The sequence below is a fragment of the Ambystoma mexicanum genome, chromosome 12 (genome assembly GCF_040938575.1).
Source record: "Ambystoma mexicanum isolate Mex_15411 chromosome 12, UKY_AmexF1_1, whole genome shotgun sequence".
NCBI lineage: Eukaryota > Metazoa > Chordata > Amphibia > Caudata > Ambystomatidae > Ambystoma > Ambystoma mexicanum.
This window is the reverse complement of record NC_090936.1, coordinates 154,031,119-154,046,520: the sequence shown is the minus strand read 5'-3', so window position 1 is coordinate 154,046,520 and position 15,402 is coordinate 154,031,119. Positions and strand designations below refer to the sequence as shown.

Sequence of the window (15,402 nt, the reverse complement as noted above, 5' to 3'; positions counted from 1 at the left end):
CTCTCGGCCTTCTCCGTCACGGCAATTTCGTAACATTGTGCTGGTTCCCATTTCCGAAGGCAGTCACTGGTCTCTTCCCGAGGGACCCCTACAGGCTATTGTCTTGTGAGCATTGTTTCGTATCTGTGCACTAAGGTCCAGACACACCTGTGCATTCCTGTTCCTCCTTTCCATGAGCGTTCAGAGTGGGGCGCCATAACAGAAACTTGCTCAGAAGGCTAGAGTTTCCCCTGACACTGTAGAAAACGCTGCAGGAATGTTGCGTCCACCCCAAGCGGGAACCGTACGGGTTTGTCTTAGATGCATTTCCTGCCCTTTTTAGTCTCATGTGTGCATTGTTCGGTTCATAATTGTCTCTATGTACCATCCTCTTTTCAGCTTTGGGGAACCAATCTCCATTCAAGCCACACCCTTTTAAGACAATTCTTTTTTTTAATTGTTATTATTTTTTTTAACGTGATTTACATGGTTATACAATTGACAACCTTTAATCACAGGATCATCCTTTGATATAAAATTAAGAACGTAAAACATTGAAAAGGACAGCACGCAAGAGCAAAAAGAGAGAATGGGAAAAAAAGGAAATAGGAAAAAGAACACAATTCTTTCATGGCTAGGAAGCAAATGGCGTGATCGTGAGTTGCGTTCCCTAGTGGCTCACTCCGATTTGGCAGAAACAACTCGGTTTTTCATACCCTGATCGGCAATTCCATATGTTGTCGTCAACAATGCCAGCGACAGTTTCTACGTTACAGACGTCTATGATCCAGGGGGACTGACCTTCGCATTTCACGCAGAGGTCTGAAGGAGCCTTTTAATGGATCGTGTCTGTCGTCGTTTCCTGAGGCAGGTTGTAATGTGGTTTCCTGATGTGACCCACAGGAATACGATGATGTGGAGTGTTGGGCGCGTATCATAGACGCCGAATTTCAGTATCGAGCCACCGTGGGCTCAAACTACTCAAGCAGGTATTTCACTCAGTAGCAAATCACTCCCCAAGGAAAGGTGAGACGTGGGCATGTCAGCGGCTCGCCCGGTGGACCGAGAATGTTGATTGGGCACCTCCTGCAGTAGACAAATCAATTCCCTATGATTGCCCCTATAACATGTTTACTGCCTGCCGATACAGCAGTTTCCCATCATTCAGTCCTCATCCCTATTTGTGCCTCTGAGTTCCAGGAACCTACCAATTAAATTGCTCCGATCATTTGCAGTTAACTTTAAATAGGTGTCGCTCTTTTTTGTTTTTTAAGCAGCAAGGCTACCGGTCTGGAGGATGCAGTGACATAGGGCCTCATCACGAGTTTGGCGGTAATTCTTTAAATGCGGTGGTAGCACTACTACCGCCGCATTTAAGGGTCTGCCAAATCATGGCCTTGGCTGATTTCCCCACAGCTCTGAGCTGGGGGGGCAATCCGCCGAAAATGTGTCGATTTTCAGTGCTATTACCGCCAGCGGGAAATCCGCCGGCGGTAATAGCGTGAAAATTCCCCATTGGGCCCAATGGGGAATGAGGAATTCCCGAATGGGCTCAATGGGGAATGGGAACCAACCGCTCTGCCAAACCCGTGATCCGGCGCCATTAGCGCCGGGGGTTTGGCGGTAGCGCTAATAGCGGCCGCCCTATCACCCAACTCGTGATGAGGCCCATAGTGTTCCGTGAACAAATGACACGAATAACATAATCTGGTTGTGAGTCACGTGTCTGGATTTGCTTTGCAAGCCTTGTAAATTCGAGCTCAATGGCGCCCTTTATTTATTCGATTGCGCTTCATGAGTGTTACCTGGTAGAAACGAAACTATTGGCGCGGATGCTGGTGGATGGCATATGTATATGAGTGCATATCCGCCTTTATTCATGTTGTTTATTACTCCTGCCCTTTGTATGTTTCTGGCATTGTAGCTTGCTGACAGGTGAACATTCGGTGCATGTCCTAGATGCATACCATTGTCATAGAAAGACTCCCTGATGTCCGGGGCTTGACAGAACAGTCTTTGTTCCGCGCTGCTTCTCTTGTGTGACTTGCAGACCTGTTTTGTGTTAAGTACAGTGATGAGTGTTATAATGTGTAATGGTCTCATATGTCTTGCTGGAATGTACTCAGGTCATGATGTTTATTGGGGTGCTTGAGCCTTCACTTTGCCATGACAGCCAAAGTCTATTGACTCCGCCAATGCTTGATCAGTCACGTGTGATTTGCAATGGATTGTACGCAAATAGGTCACTTCAGGGTGCCATGAGTGAGTGAGGGAAGAAAAACCAGGTAGGCAGGGAGGGAAGTGGAGGCATGCGGGCCTCTTGAGAAGATCCATGAGCCGCGCATGACTAGAAGCCATAACATACAATTCGCACATACTTTGGGAAATGTATAAAGAGTAAGGGTTTTAGCACTGAAGAGGCGACAGTGCAGGGATCCTACATGTGGATACAGGAAGCACAAAACAGGAAATGGTTACATGACTTTTTTACTCCCATACTGCTGTTTCTCCCCCCTAAAAACCCACCCCAACCGTTTCCCCACAAGATTTAAAACTTTACCCCACCCCTAAGTGCATTCTTCATAACGTTTTTCCTTATAAAATATTCAATATATATTCATACTTTATAAGATTTTCGATATAAAGACTGCATACCGTACACCATGACCTTGCAAGGAAATGGAGCGAAACACTGATTGCATACAATAAAAACTATTCATTTCCTGATTCACCCCGTTTATCGAAGAACCCCAAATAAGGGAACTAAACTGCAAGATCATTGGGGACAAAAAGATAAAAAATTTATTTTAAGGAGATTTGAATTGCAAACTTTGATGTATACAATATAGATAGGAATGGTACTCAAATTCCACATTCTGCTGTCTCTATCTGTGTGTGTGTTTTGGTTTTGGGCCTTGCAAAATGTACGAAAGTCAAGTGTGTATTTCTTATTTTCTGATGCAAACGGTATGTTTTTTGAGGCCCCGGTTGCAAGCGGTATGTCTTTGGAGGGCCCGGTTGCAAGCGGTATGTCTTTTGAGGCCCCGATTGCAAGTGGTATGTCTTTTGAGACCCCAATTGCAGCGGCAACGGTATGTCCTTTGAGGCCCCGATTGCAAACGGTATGTCTTTTGAGGCCCCGGTTGCAACCGGTATGTCTTTTCAGACCCCGATTGTAGCGGCAACAGTATGTCTTTTGAGGCCCCGATTGCAAGCAGTATGTCTTTTGATGCCCCGTTTACAAGCGGTATGTCTTTTGAGGCCCCGTTTGCAAGCGGTATGTCTTTTGAGGCCACGGTTGCAAGCGGTCGGTCTTTTGAGGCCCGGGTTGCAAGCGGTCGGTCTTTTGGGGCCACTGTTGCAAGCAGTAGGTCTTTTGAGACCCCGATTGCAAGCAGTATGGCTTTTGAGGCCCTGATTGCAAGCGGTCGGTCTTTTGAGGGCCCGGTTGCAAGTGGTATGTCTTTTGAGGCCCCAATTGCAGCGGCAATGGTATGTCTTTTGAGGCCCCGATTGCAAACGGTATGTCTTTTGAGGCCCCGGTTGCAAGCGGGATGTCTTTTGAGGCCCCGGTTGCAAGCGGTATGTCTTTTGAGGCCCCGATTGCAAACAGTATGTCTTTTGAGGCCCCGATTGCAAGCGGTATGTCTTTTGAGGCCCCGTTTGCAAGCGGTATGTCTTTTGAGGCCCCGTTTGCAAGCTGTATGTCTTTTGAGGCCACGGTTGCAAGCGGTCGGTCTTTTGAGGCCCGGGTTGCAAGCGGTATGTCTTTTGAGGCCCTGATTGCAAGCGGTATGTCTTTTTGGGGCCACTGTTGCAAGCAGTAGGTCTTTTGAGACCCCGATTGCAAGCAGTATGGCTTTTGAGGCCCTGATTGCAAGCGGTCGGTCTTTTGAGGCCCTGGTTGTAAGCGGTATGTCTTTTGAGGCCCTGGTTGATGTCATAGACGTGTGTGGACCACCTTCATGGAAGGAGTAAGAAATGGTGTTTGATATTGATAATTTGTCTTACCTTCTTATGAAATAATGGAATATTCCGGAACTAGGTCGGAACAAAGAGGACGTTTCACGGTAGCTACATCACTTGAGAAGCTAAACTGTGCGACACGAGAGGGGTGGCTCACATTACAGCAGAAATGTTTCAGCCATGAAGAATTATGCATTCCATTTTCTTTTTAAAAAAAAAACAGGGGTCACGGGGATGTCCCCGTGCAATGGGACATAGGTGTGATAAGCAGCCCCTCCGGAACAGTAAAGGGCATGGGAGCTTGAACATACCGTCGTTGAAAGATGGCCTACCAAGTCGTGACCCAAACATTCTGAGGAATTCGAAGGAACCTGGTGACTGATGGGCAGAAAGGGTAACCTACCAGGGTGGTGTCCTACAAGCTTACACATCCCTCTGTCATGAGAATGAGTGAGCTGTACACAGTGACAAGTGACATAGATACGTAGTGACCGTCTATTGGGTACTAGTTTACAGGCCCGTGTACACAGGCCAAAGTCCAGGTTTTCATTGACACAATAGGACCACTATATATCCTAAGCCTACAGCGCCCTCTAGTGGTGAGAACAGGTGAAGCCACTGCATCGGTCAAACATACAAGGCAATCTGGCCTTTTATATTTTTAGATGTACCTAACGACATAAGAAACCTTAGCTTCTGGTAATGTTTTACAAGCTAATTATGACAACGCTAGCCTTTCGCCGGCCCTATAATTGCCCACGACTCTGTTTAAAGCGTTTATTTATTTATAGGTTAATTCATTTATACATGTATTGTATTCGATTCATATTGCGCCAAACCTCCCACCTTTCATCGCAGCAGAGCATGATTCATCTCACAAATGCACCACATCCTTGCCCTCATACCACTGCCCACCTCATATCACTCCACACAAAGAGACAGTGCCCTTTCTGCATCTGCTTCCATGATGCCCCCGGCCTGCTAGTTCATTTGAGGACGCTATGTCTGCCCCCCCCCTCTGCAAAACCACATCATAAATGCTGACCCTCTCTCCAGAAGATGTCCGCCTTAGTTTCAGAATAACTGTGCCCTCTGTTTATTTGAGGCGATACCCAGTATTTTCCACCCCCCTTCTGAGCTATGTCTCCCCCAAGCATGCCCCCCCTCTACTATGACATTGCGGTCCGTGATCAGTCGGCGAGGCTGAGCCAGCACAGGACCAGTACAGACAACCCCGGCTTCCCCAGGACTTGCCCCCTGTGCCTTCCCTGGCATTTTCTGGGTGATTTAGGGCCACTGAGGATATTATCTACCTGATGGGGATGTAACACCTCCTAAAGGCGAGTATATGCTCCAGGATTTCGACATCAAGACAGTCACCAGCATAGAATAATTCTGATGTAGTTGTGCCGTGAAACAATGCCACATTTCACCCCCCTTCATGGATTCATTGACTTACTTGGTGTGCTTAATGGGTCCGCTCTGGCTTCTTTTTCAATTATTTTTAAGTTTTTATTGAGGTTTTTATAACGTAGCAGTAATGTATTGATCAATACAATGCAGTAATTCATTAATTAACAGAAAAAAGACACAAATGAAGGAGTATAATGAAGCTCCTGAAACTGTTTAAAACATGTTAACTATGAACAATAAGCAATTTAATTTACACAAGAGATAAGGAATAACAATTGTTGTAATATTAGCAACTAAAGATACTGCAAAACTGATAGGAAAATGGGGGGAAAGACCAACAGAGAGACTAACAAGAACGAACATGATACAGAAGGAAGAGGAGGGAGGCGTAGGGATATAAATGAAGAATCTACGGCATTTAAAGTTCCATGAACTAAACCTTTGTGATATCAGTGCTATCGCTATCACAACGCTTTGTGATAGCGAATGAAAAATGACCATGTAGTGTTCTATTTAGGAATAGAGTTTGAATTGGTTGTCATACATAATTCCATTCTTTGTTGTTCCACCAACCTCTAACAGATAGGGAGCGAAAGTCTTTCCAATTGGCAGTTATAGCTCTTAGTGCAATAATGATGAGTAGATCATGAAGTTTGACAGCTTCATGTGGCAATTTGGTAGCAATTGCAAGGCTGCCCAGCACAATATTTAGAAAAGATAATGGGGCATCCACACAAAAAATAAGTTTAAGGTATTTCCGTACATCTTGCCAGAGCCTGAAAGTGAAGAAGCAGTTGAAAAACATATGTTCATATGAGGCTGGAGCAAAGCCACATAACCAACATTTATCACTGTTGTTTAACTTAGATTTTGACAATTTAAGCGGTGCAATGAAGACTCTGCGTATAAAGAAAAAGAAATGTTGTGTAATATTAGCTGACACAGATAAGATTTTAGTTTTAGAAAAAAGGAGAGACCAAGTGTGGTCATCCAAAGTGTGGCCGAAGTCATTTTCCCATTTTAATCTCACAGAACATACCTTAAAGGATGAGGCAATACTGTAGAATTTGAAAGCCTTGACACGAGGAAGCATGACACGCTGTAGTAGTCTGGAGGCATCAGGAATGAGAACATTATTAGAAAAATGATGAAGTACATCCAAACACGAATTAACTGGTTTATTGTAAAAATTAAAATCGGTATTGGGAATAGGTGTCTAAATTGCTGAAAGGAGAGAATAGAGGGCCGGTGTTTTACCCGGAAAAGGACTTTGATGCATAAAGCGAACGAACGTACTTGCAATCATCTTGCCGGCACTGCGAGCATTCTTGGGCTCTTGCCGGATTGATTCCGCTTCCTGGAGGAGGCGGAGCTTCCCAGGTCACATGCCTTATCACGTGACTCTTCCTCGCCGTGAAAAGGCAGAGGCCGCCGCCCGAGCGGAGTGTTTTACCCGGAAAAGGACTTTGATGCATAAAGCGAACGAACGCACTTGCAATCATCTTGCCGGCACTGCAAGCATTCTTGGGCTCTTGCCGGATTGATTCCGCTTCCTGGAGGAGGCGGAGCTTCCCAGGTCACGTGCCTTATCACGTGACTCTTCCTCGCCGTGAAAAGGCAGAGGCCGCCACCCTTGCGGCGATAAGCCCGGTGGGGACAAGGCCGCTAGCTGTGCTGTTGTGCGGCTGTTAAGTGGATGGTGGCGAGGACGCTCCATTATTGATTCCTATATTGTGATCCAAGTAAGTCCCTTTAGTCCCCCTTCGCCGCGGCATATTAGCCCACCTAGCAGTTTATCTACTCCTTATCCAGCTCCAACTTAGTAGGTAATCCCATTACCGTTGACTATGAAACGTAACATGAAATCTCTAACAACCGGCATGCCACCGGTTACTGAGCTGCATAGGTTCAATGGCTCAAGCCGTTTCCAGATCCCTCACTCTGTACCTATAAAAAAGCCACGACTTAGTTCTACGCCGAGGTCTTGCGCTATGGGCATTATTAAGAGCCGATCTGAGATGCTCTAAGGAATGGATATTCGTCCCTTCTGTAGAAATCCCAGTGGCACTGAAACTAGCTCACGCCCTATTGAAAATGCTGTAGAAACTACTTCATATCAGCCAATAATGGCCTCTTTCAGTCAAAAAGATACTACGCATGGGTCGGAGCTGGAATCTGGCACGTCTGCAAAGTGTTTAACTTGTCAAAAGGAGCCTCCAGCTACTGAGATAGATGCCAGAATTGGTGAGACTCTAAAAACTGGTACAATGTCTGGCCAATCTGTTACTTTTGCGAAAGAAAATGTTTCTCTTACTGATAGTGCCATTCTAACAAATGTTCTAACTGGTGTCGCAGTTTTGCATCCTGATGTATGTGATACTCCTGTTTTCACTGTAAGTGGTCCATCAATTGTAAATCCACTGTTGAATTCAGCTGTTCAGGATATACCTGTAATTAATCTAGATACTATTGCTTCTATTGAGTCATCTCAAGTTTCATCGGTTAATTTGTCAAAATCTCCTGTGCTATTTACAAATGTTAGTGCCTCAAATTCAGTTACAAATTTGTCTTTTATAGCTCCGACTCCCAGAAAAATGGATGAAAAAAAACCTGCTACTACTGGCGGCCATGATTCCCAGACTGTCAGTACTAGCATAGCACTCACATCCATGAATAATGCTATTTTAGCCCTTGCTAAACTGTTTGAAGTCCTAGTTGTAAAGGCAGAAACTCAATCAAACTAGCTTGATCTGTTACTTGATAATCAATTTGTACTTTTTAATAGACTTGGGAGCCTGGGTCAGCCTGACGTTGCTATAAATGGTAAAAGGTCTGTATTTTCACAAACCTCTTACTTGGCTGAACCCATGGATCAAGTCTATCAATCTATACCATTTATACCTGAACCCATAGTTGACACGATGGAAAAGGCAGTCGCGCCTAAAACTGATTGGCAGAAGAGACCTATGTATTCCCTTTTTGGGACTAAACCCATTGTGCCCGATCCTCAGAATCCCCAGAATCCACTACCTAAAAAGCCTCGTGCGCTAAAACAGGAAAAAAAAACGAAAAACATTAAATCTGCATCACCTCATACTTCTCAAATCAAAGCCTTTATTAACAAACTCTCATCCCCAGCATCCTCTTCCGTTTTGGCATCTAAAGCCATCACAAGAAAATATTCACAACAATCTGCAAAAAAAGCTAAGTTACAGCCAACTCCCATTGTTCCTTCCTTGGCACACAGCCCTTTAAGCCAACTGATCAGTGTGGCTGAGCAGTTGTCACATAAAGCCCTCACTAAACCAAGGATGGGCAACTTTGGTGGTGAAGAGGATAGTGTATCTAACCTAATCACAAATAGTCTCATGGGTAAAACTCCTGTGGCACAGAAATCAGACCATGAGTATATGGGGAAAGAGATACGAAGAGCAGTTGATGAATATCTATCCTCCAAAATAACCCCTAAACATGTGACTTTTGCGCCGTTCATCTCGGCTAGTGAATCATTGCCAGTGGTAACTCCAATCCTGAAAAAATCCAGCCCCCCTGTCTTTGTGGACACAGCCACTTCTGGTAATTTTGTGCCTATATGTTCGGGCGGAACTGGTAACGCTAAAACAGAATCACTTGGTGATATAGAACGAATTCTACAATCCACCTTCGCCAAGTTTCTGGAAACCTCTCTCGCCCCTCAATTAGCTCACCAACCTAAAACAGGGACTAGTCCCTGTATAAACACTAATGAGCTATTGGTACCAGCTAAACAAAAACCAACAATTAAACATCTAAAGCGACCGGCAATTCATTGCCTGACTCTTAGTTGCCAGCCATTGCCGGCTAAGCAGTATAATTTAAATCGGGCTTCTGTTCTCTCGATATTTCGTGAGATTCCAGAGCTTGATGACATTAGTTCCATAGATATAGATCTTGTGGAGTTTCCAGACTCTTCTAATCAGTCTATTGTAAACCTATGGATTAACTCAAGGGTGGTTCTTAACACCATATGGACCGTGAAATCACAAATTGATGAGCTTGGTTTCATGGTGTTTCTCACCCCTGATGTTCCAGATAGAGCTCTTAGGTGTATAGATGTCCCTCAAAACAAACCTCCCAATAACCCTCAAGCTCGCCCCGGAAAATCTTGTAGTTGTCAAAATCAGAGCAAGCAATCTTAGCATTCACCTCTCCTTACATCAGAGCTAGTCTTCGCTAGTTGGAACTCTAGAGGGAATCGGCACTTATTGAATAATTACTCTTCCCATCTGCTGAAGTATGATGTTGTATTGTTGCAAGAAACATGGCTGGTTACATCACCATCTTGGAACAATTATGATATATGTATATTACCTGCTGTAAAGCACCAAATGGGTCGCCCAACCTCTGGCCTGTTAACGGCTGTTAAACAGTCGTCTGGCCTAAAAATCTTCCCATGGTTCTGCCCAAATAACTTCATACAAATGACCAGAATTGTATGTGAAAGCCACATATGTGCCATTATTAACGTTTACTGGAACCCTCTTGGCATCTCAGATGATTCCTTTATGGAAGCTATATCTAAGGCTTTTGACATAATTACGATGGATGGAGCCATAGATATGATCTATTTAGCGGGTGATTTGAACCTACATTGTTTGGGCCCTTCTCTTAAATCTGAACAAAAACGCTTGGACAAGTGGCTACTATTTACTAAATCACGGAATCTTTATATGTTGAACGGCGCACATTCACAAGACATACCACCTAGAGCTACGTGGCATCGAGCATGTAGTCATGGGATTATTGACTTTACGTATGTTAACATGTATATGTCAAACATGGTCACATCTTTCCAAATAACAGAATCAGAGATGAGCGATCATAATATCCTGTGTACCACCCTCAGTTTGAATATGCTTATTTCCAAACCACACTCTGCCTTTCTTAAGGGAACGTACGAAATAAACCCTGCTAGAAACCGACTAAAGTGGTCGGAGCAGTCTCTGAAGGCCTTTTCGACACGATACCATGGCGAATTAAATAATAATGACTTAAACCATCTGACGGCAGACACGGTTTTCCATGACCTTATGCAGCTTTTTCAAACAAGCTCTATCACTTATAATCATAAACAAACTTCGCATTTGCATACTCCCAACCATGAAATAAGACTTAGAAAATCCAGGGTTCGTGCTGAAAAAAGGCAAGCGTCAAAATTACCATCAGATCTCCGTGGGGCTGCTCTGCTACGTATACAAACTGGTTATAGAAATTGGGTAAGGGGAATAAAAGCCAAACTTTACCAAACAGATGGGAGAAATATGCTAGCATCTCTAGCAGCCAAAAATTCTGCTCAGTCGTGGTATATTATAAACCAATCTACATCAGGCCATCAGGTTGCCTGTCAAACAAATGATGTAACAGAGGATGCGTGGGTACGCTATTATTCGGATCTATTTGCAACTCCACGACCTCATACCTTTGCTCTGGAACTAAAGTTTAATCATCCGTTTTATTTACACTTTGATAAAGATGATATCTTGTATTACATCAATCATGCAAGTAATTCCCGAGCACCTGGCCCTGATGGCCTATCAAACGCACATCTTAAACAATTCCCCAACATATGGTCAGATATATTGTTTACCATGTTTGAATCAATTAACACGTCACAAAAAATTCCGATATCATGGAGACGATCTGTTGTTATCCCAATATATAAGAAGGGTGATCGTGCCAATCCGTCTAGTTATAGACCCATCTCATTACTCGATGTCTCGGGCAAGATCTATACCCGTCTCATATTGCGAGATCTTAACAATTGGACAAAGAGGAACTTCAAAAGGGATCCGTACCAATCTGGCTTTGTTAGTGGCCTGGGGACGATCCCGAATATCATCACCATTAATATGTTGAAGTCCCAATATGCATCCAGGAATCAAACTTTATATTTTGCGTTTATTGATTTTAGTTCTGCTTTTGATTCCATAAACCGAAACCTCCTTTTTATCAAACTAAAAGATCTTGGCTGCCCATTCTCGCTTTTGTCTTTAATTATTCATCTACATACAGATACTACCATGAGAGTACGACTCTCAATGCAAGGACTTTTGTCCGCCTCCTTCTCTACCTGTACTGGCTTACATTGGCGGCCTCATTATTCAACCTTTTCATTTTGGATTTAGGTTTATCATTTCGCGGAATCACAGTGGATGCTCCGGAGTTAGGGGGCCAACGTATCTCTTGGCTGCTTTATGCAGACGATTTGGTACTGATTTCCCAGACCCCGATAGGTTTACAAAATCTTTTAGCCGCATTGGCAACCTATGTGGAGGTAAATGACCTAATAGTAAATCTAACCAAATCCCAGATTATGGTCTGCAGTCCCACCACTAGATGCAAATCCTATAAGGGATTTTGGTCTTTTCAACAACAAACTATGGACATCGTTCTGGAGTATAAATATCTCGGTGTCTTTATACAAAACACGGTTAGTGATGGGAAACTGCTACATATGCTAGACTCGAAATTGTTAAGTCTGACATCCCAAGCGAAAATTTTACTTTATAAGTTTGGGAAATTTACGTTAAAACACATCTTGATGTACTATGAACAAAAGGTTGTCCCCATTTTACTCTATGGTGTTGAATCCAGATTGTATGCCAGGGATAGCATGTGGAATAGACTGGAGGCCACCTTTTGGAAAAAGGTCTTGCGGCTTCCAAATTGCGTACCGCTCCCAATACTACGCTTTGAATTGGGCTTGAACTCTCTCCATAGTAGAGTTAAATGGAGAATGTGTGCCTTTTTTCGCAAAAGCCTCCTCGGCTTGACCAATAATAACATCTTGAGTACGGTCGCTCGCCATCTATCTGGGTCTACATCTGGTTTTTCGCTAAAATGGAGAAATACTGTTTTGGACACCTTAGTTGGAGCAAATATCTCTTTACAATTTCTTATTGACCATCCGGCACGAGCAAAAAGGAAGTTCCTTAACTGGGATTGGATTACAAATTACGATCTTTGCGTAAAATATAGAGATTTTGATCCTAACCTCTTTGGTACTAAATGTCGAGGCCAAGCGGCAGGCTATCTTATGAAATGCCCATCTGCACATATACGCAGCAAATTTTTGCGGACAAGGCTAAATTTATGGCCGACGAGAGAAATCCTGGTTAGACGCAAATCTATCCAAGCGGACCTCCACTTTTGCCGTTTTTGTGAGAAACAAAATGTAAAGGAAACTCTGCAACACATAATTGTGTCATGCCCAAATTTAATAGCCACTCGTGATAGACATTGTAGTAAGTTATTATCTATGTATATGGAGAAGAATGACAACGAGATATGGAGTATTTTATTTAAGGACGTTAGATTTTCAGTAATGAAGGCCATAACTCACTTTTTAGAGGCAGTTTTACCTGACGAGATATCGATCTAAAATAGCCTTTTTGTGAGTATTTACCCCCATACATGTGAATTAGTATCGTTACAACTACTGTTACTAATATGGCTTCTACTCCCCATAGACCTAAGTGTACTTTCAAATTGAACACAGATTTTAGTCCATAGGCCTAATTTTAACCTTGCTTCTTTTGGTCATTCTTCTCCATTTTTGTTGCTTGTTGATATTGTATGTATGTTTATACTGTGTTAACAATTTTATATTGTAATGATTCTTTTTATATGCCAATTATTTTTGAAAAGCTGATGTCTTCAGCTATATCAAAATAAAAAAAAAAATAAAAGAATAGAGGGCCGCTTATGATTTGTTGTATAAATCTAATGCCCTTATTCAACCAGGATTTCCGACCCAAGGAGAGAGGCATTTTTTGGGGTTTTTTGTGTGTAGAAAGAGAAAGTTTTATAGGGCAGAGCCAGAGGCTTTAATGGGATCAGAGATATTCGAGGAATAATTATTAAATATGGAGATGAGATCAGCGATTTCAAGGGGATGAACCAGACGTTTCTCTAATGTACACCATGTGGGAGTGTCTATTAGTGCAGGACCCTGAACCAACTTCGAGCTTGTTTGAGAAGAAAGGCAGAGTGATATAATTTAAAATCGGGAAACATAACCCCACCTTTATCATAGGGCACCTTCAATTTGGCTAAAGCAATTATTTTACTCTTCCCAGAACCCCAAAGGAAGTTTACCAGGATACAGTAGATAGATTTAAAAAAAGAAGAAGGTATAGGGATCGCAAGGAGTTGTAGATAATATAAAAAAATTGGCAAAAGCATCATTTTAATTGTATCAAGCCGTCCCCACCATGAAAGATAAAGGGGGGACCATCTAGAGGTTAGCTCTTTAAGTTTGTCTAGTAAAGATTGAGCATTACGTTTCATGGTGCAAACCGTATACCTAGATATTTAAGAGAGGAACTGCACCATTTGAAACCAAAGGGGCCAATATCATGTTTGAGACAATAAGAGTTCAAAGGCATGATATCGGATTTATCTTTATTAAGTTTATAACCTGATACTTGGCCAAATAGATGTAATATGTAAAGTAAGTTAGGAAGGTGCAGTTTGGGATTCTTGATAAGAATCAGGATATTGTCTGCATACGCTGCAATTTTATTATGAGATGCTCCTCTTGAAATACCTGGAATGTTTTATTGGATCTAATTAATTCTAATAGTGGTTCTAAAGAGAGAATGTATAGGATAGGTGAGAGAGGGCAGCCCTGTCTAGTACCTCTAAGGAGAGGAAAGAACGAGGAAGATATGCCATTAATACATATTGAGGATTTGGGGGAAGTGTAAAGTAATTTGACTAGGGAAATACATTCATCCCCAAAACCGTGCCATTGTAGGGACCGAAACATAAAGTCCCAGTTGACACAATTGAAAGCTTTTTCAGCATCTAAAGCAATGGCCGCATAGCCCTGCTTATCCTTTTTTATCTTTGGCCGATAAACGAATCGCATCCAGAAGTAGCCTAGCATTGGAAGATATATTACAACCTTTTACATAACCTACTTGATCTGGTTTTATTAGACCAGGAAGTGAGGATTCAATTCTGTTAGCTAGGATCTTCGCAAAGATTTTGCTTTCAACATTGATAAGGGAAATGGGCTGGGAATTGCCAGGGAGTGTAGAGTCCTTATCAGGTTTTGGAAACAAAACAAGTAGGACTTCAGAAAAAGAACCAGAGGAGGATCTTTGGGAAATCAAATAAGAGAGCAGATTTTTAAGCTTAGGCGTAAGGGAGTTAGATAAGTTATCAAAGAATTCAGTGTAAAGATCCTCCGGGACTGGGGCTTTGCCTTTGCCGAAACCTTTAATGGCTTTAGTGATGTCAGGACTGGTGATATCAGTATCTTAGTGGGAGAGCTCTAATTGAGGGTATGAGGATCTGTTAATGTTATCAAGAAATGAAGTAATATTATTATGGAGAATAGGGTTCTCAGGAGTGTATAAATTGGCATAAAACCGTTTAAAACAGTTTAGTACATCATTAGGATGATGATGTGAGGTGCCGGCTGCATCTTTGATATGAGAAATGAAGAATTTTTCTTTTTTCATTTTCAAGTAAGAGGCAAGTGCTTTGCCAGCTTTATTGGATGTTTGGTAGATTTTTGTTTTAGATTTACGAATGGTCCCTACGGCTAGGTCAGTAATATCGTTATTGATTTGGAAACATAAAGACATGACCTTACAGAGATTATTAGGGTTAGAATTATGATAAAAATGCTGCTTGGCACCAACCACTAGGGGGCGCCTGATGCTGGTCTAGCTCTCCGTCGCTCCGTCCGGGCCGCCCGAATCCTGCAAAATCCTGGCAGAACCCTGAGGTGCACATAACCTAACTCGGAAAATTGGGAAGGGGATCGCACTTGCGCCCACCCTCACAAGACCCGAAGAAAATCAGGGTGTTTTGAGGCCCCCCGCGCCCTCGACAGAATCAGTGATGCTGAACGCATAATCCGACTCCAGAAAAGGGCTGCCAGGTCCCAGTAGCAGCCAAAGAACCTGCAGAGACAGAGAACTGTTGCCCTGTAACATCCCAGCACAAGGCCAGCATAAGAGGGGCCCCCCTCCCCGGTGCCCGCCGTGTCCG

At 43.0% G+C, this 15,402-nt stretch overlaps 1 protein-coding gene across 6 annotated transcripts in view; it reads left to right on the top strand.

Annotated features, from left to right (window-relative positions):
- BICD1 (BICD cargo adaptor 1) overlaps positions 1 to 15,402 on the top strand; it is a 1,084,974-nt gene that overhangs the window by 947,894 nt on the left and 121,678 nt on the right. The window lies entirely within an intron of this gene.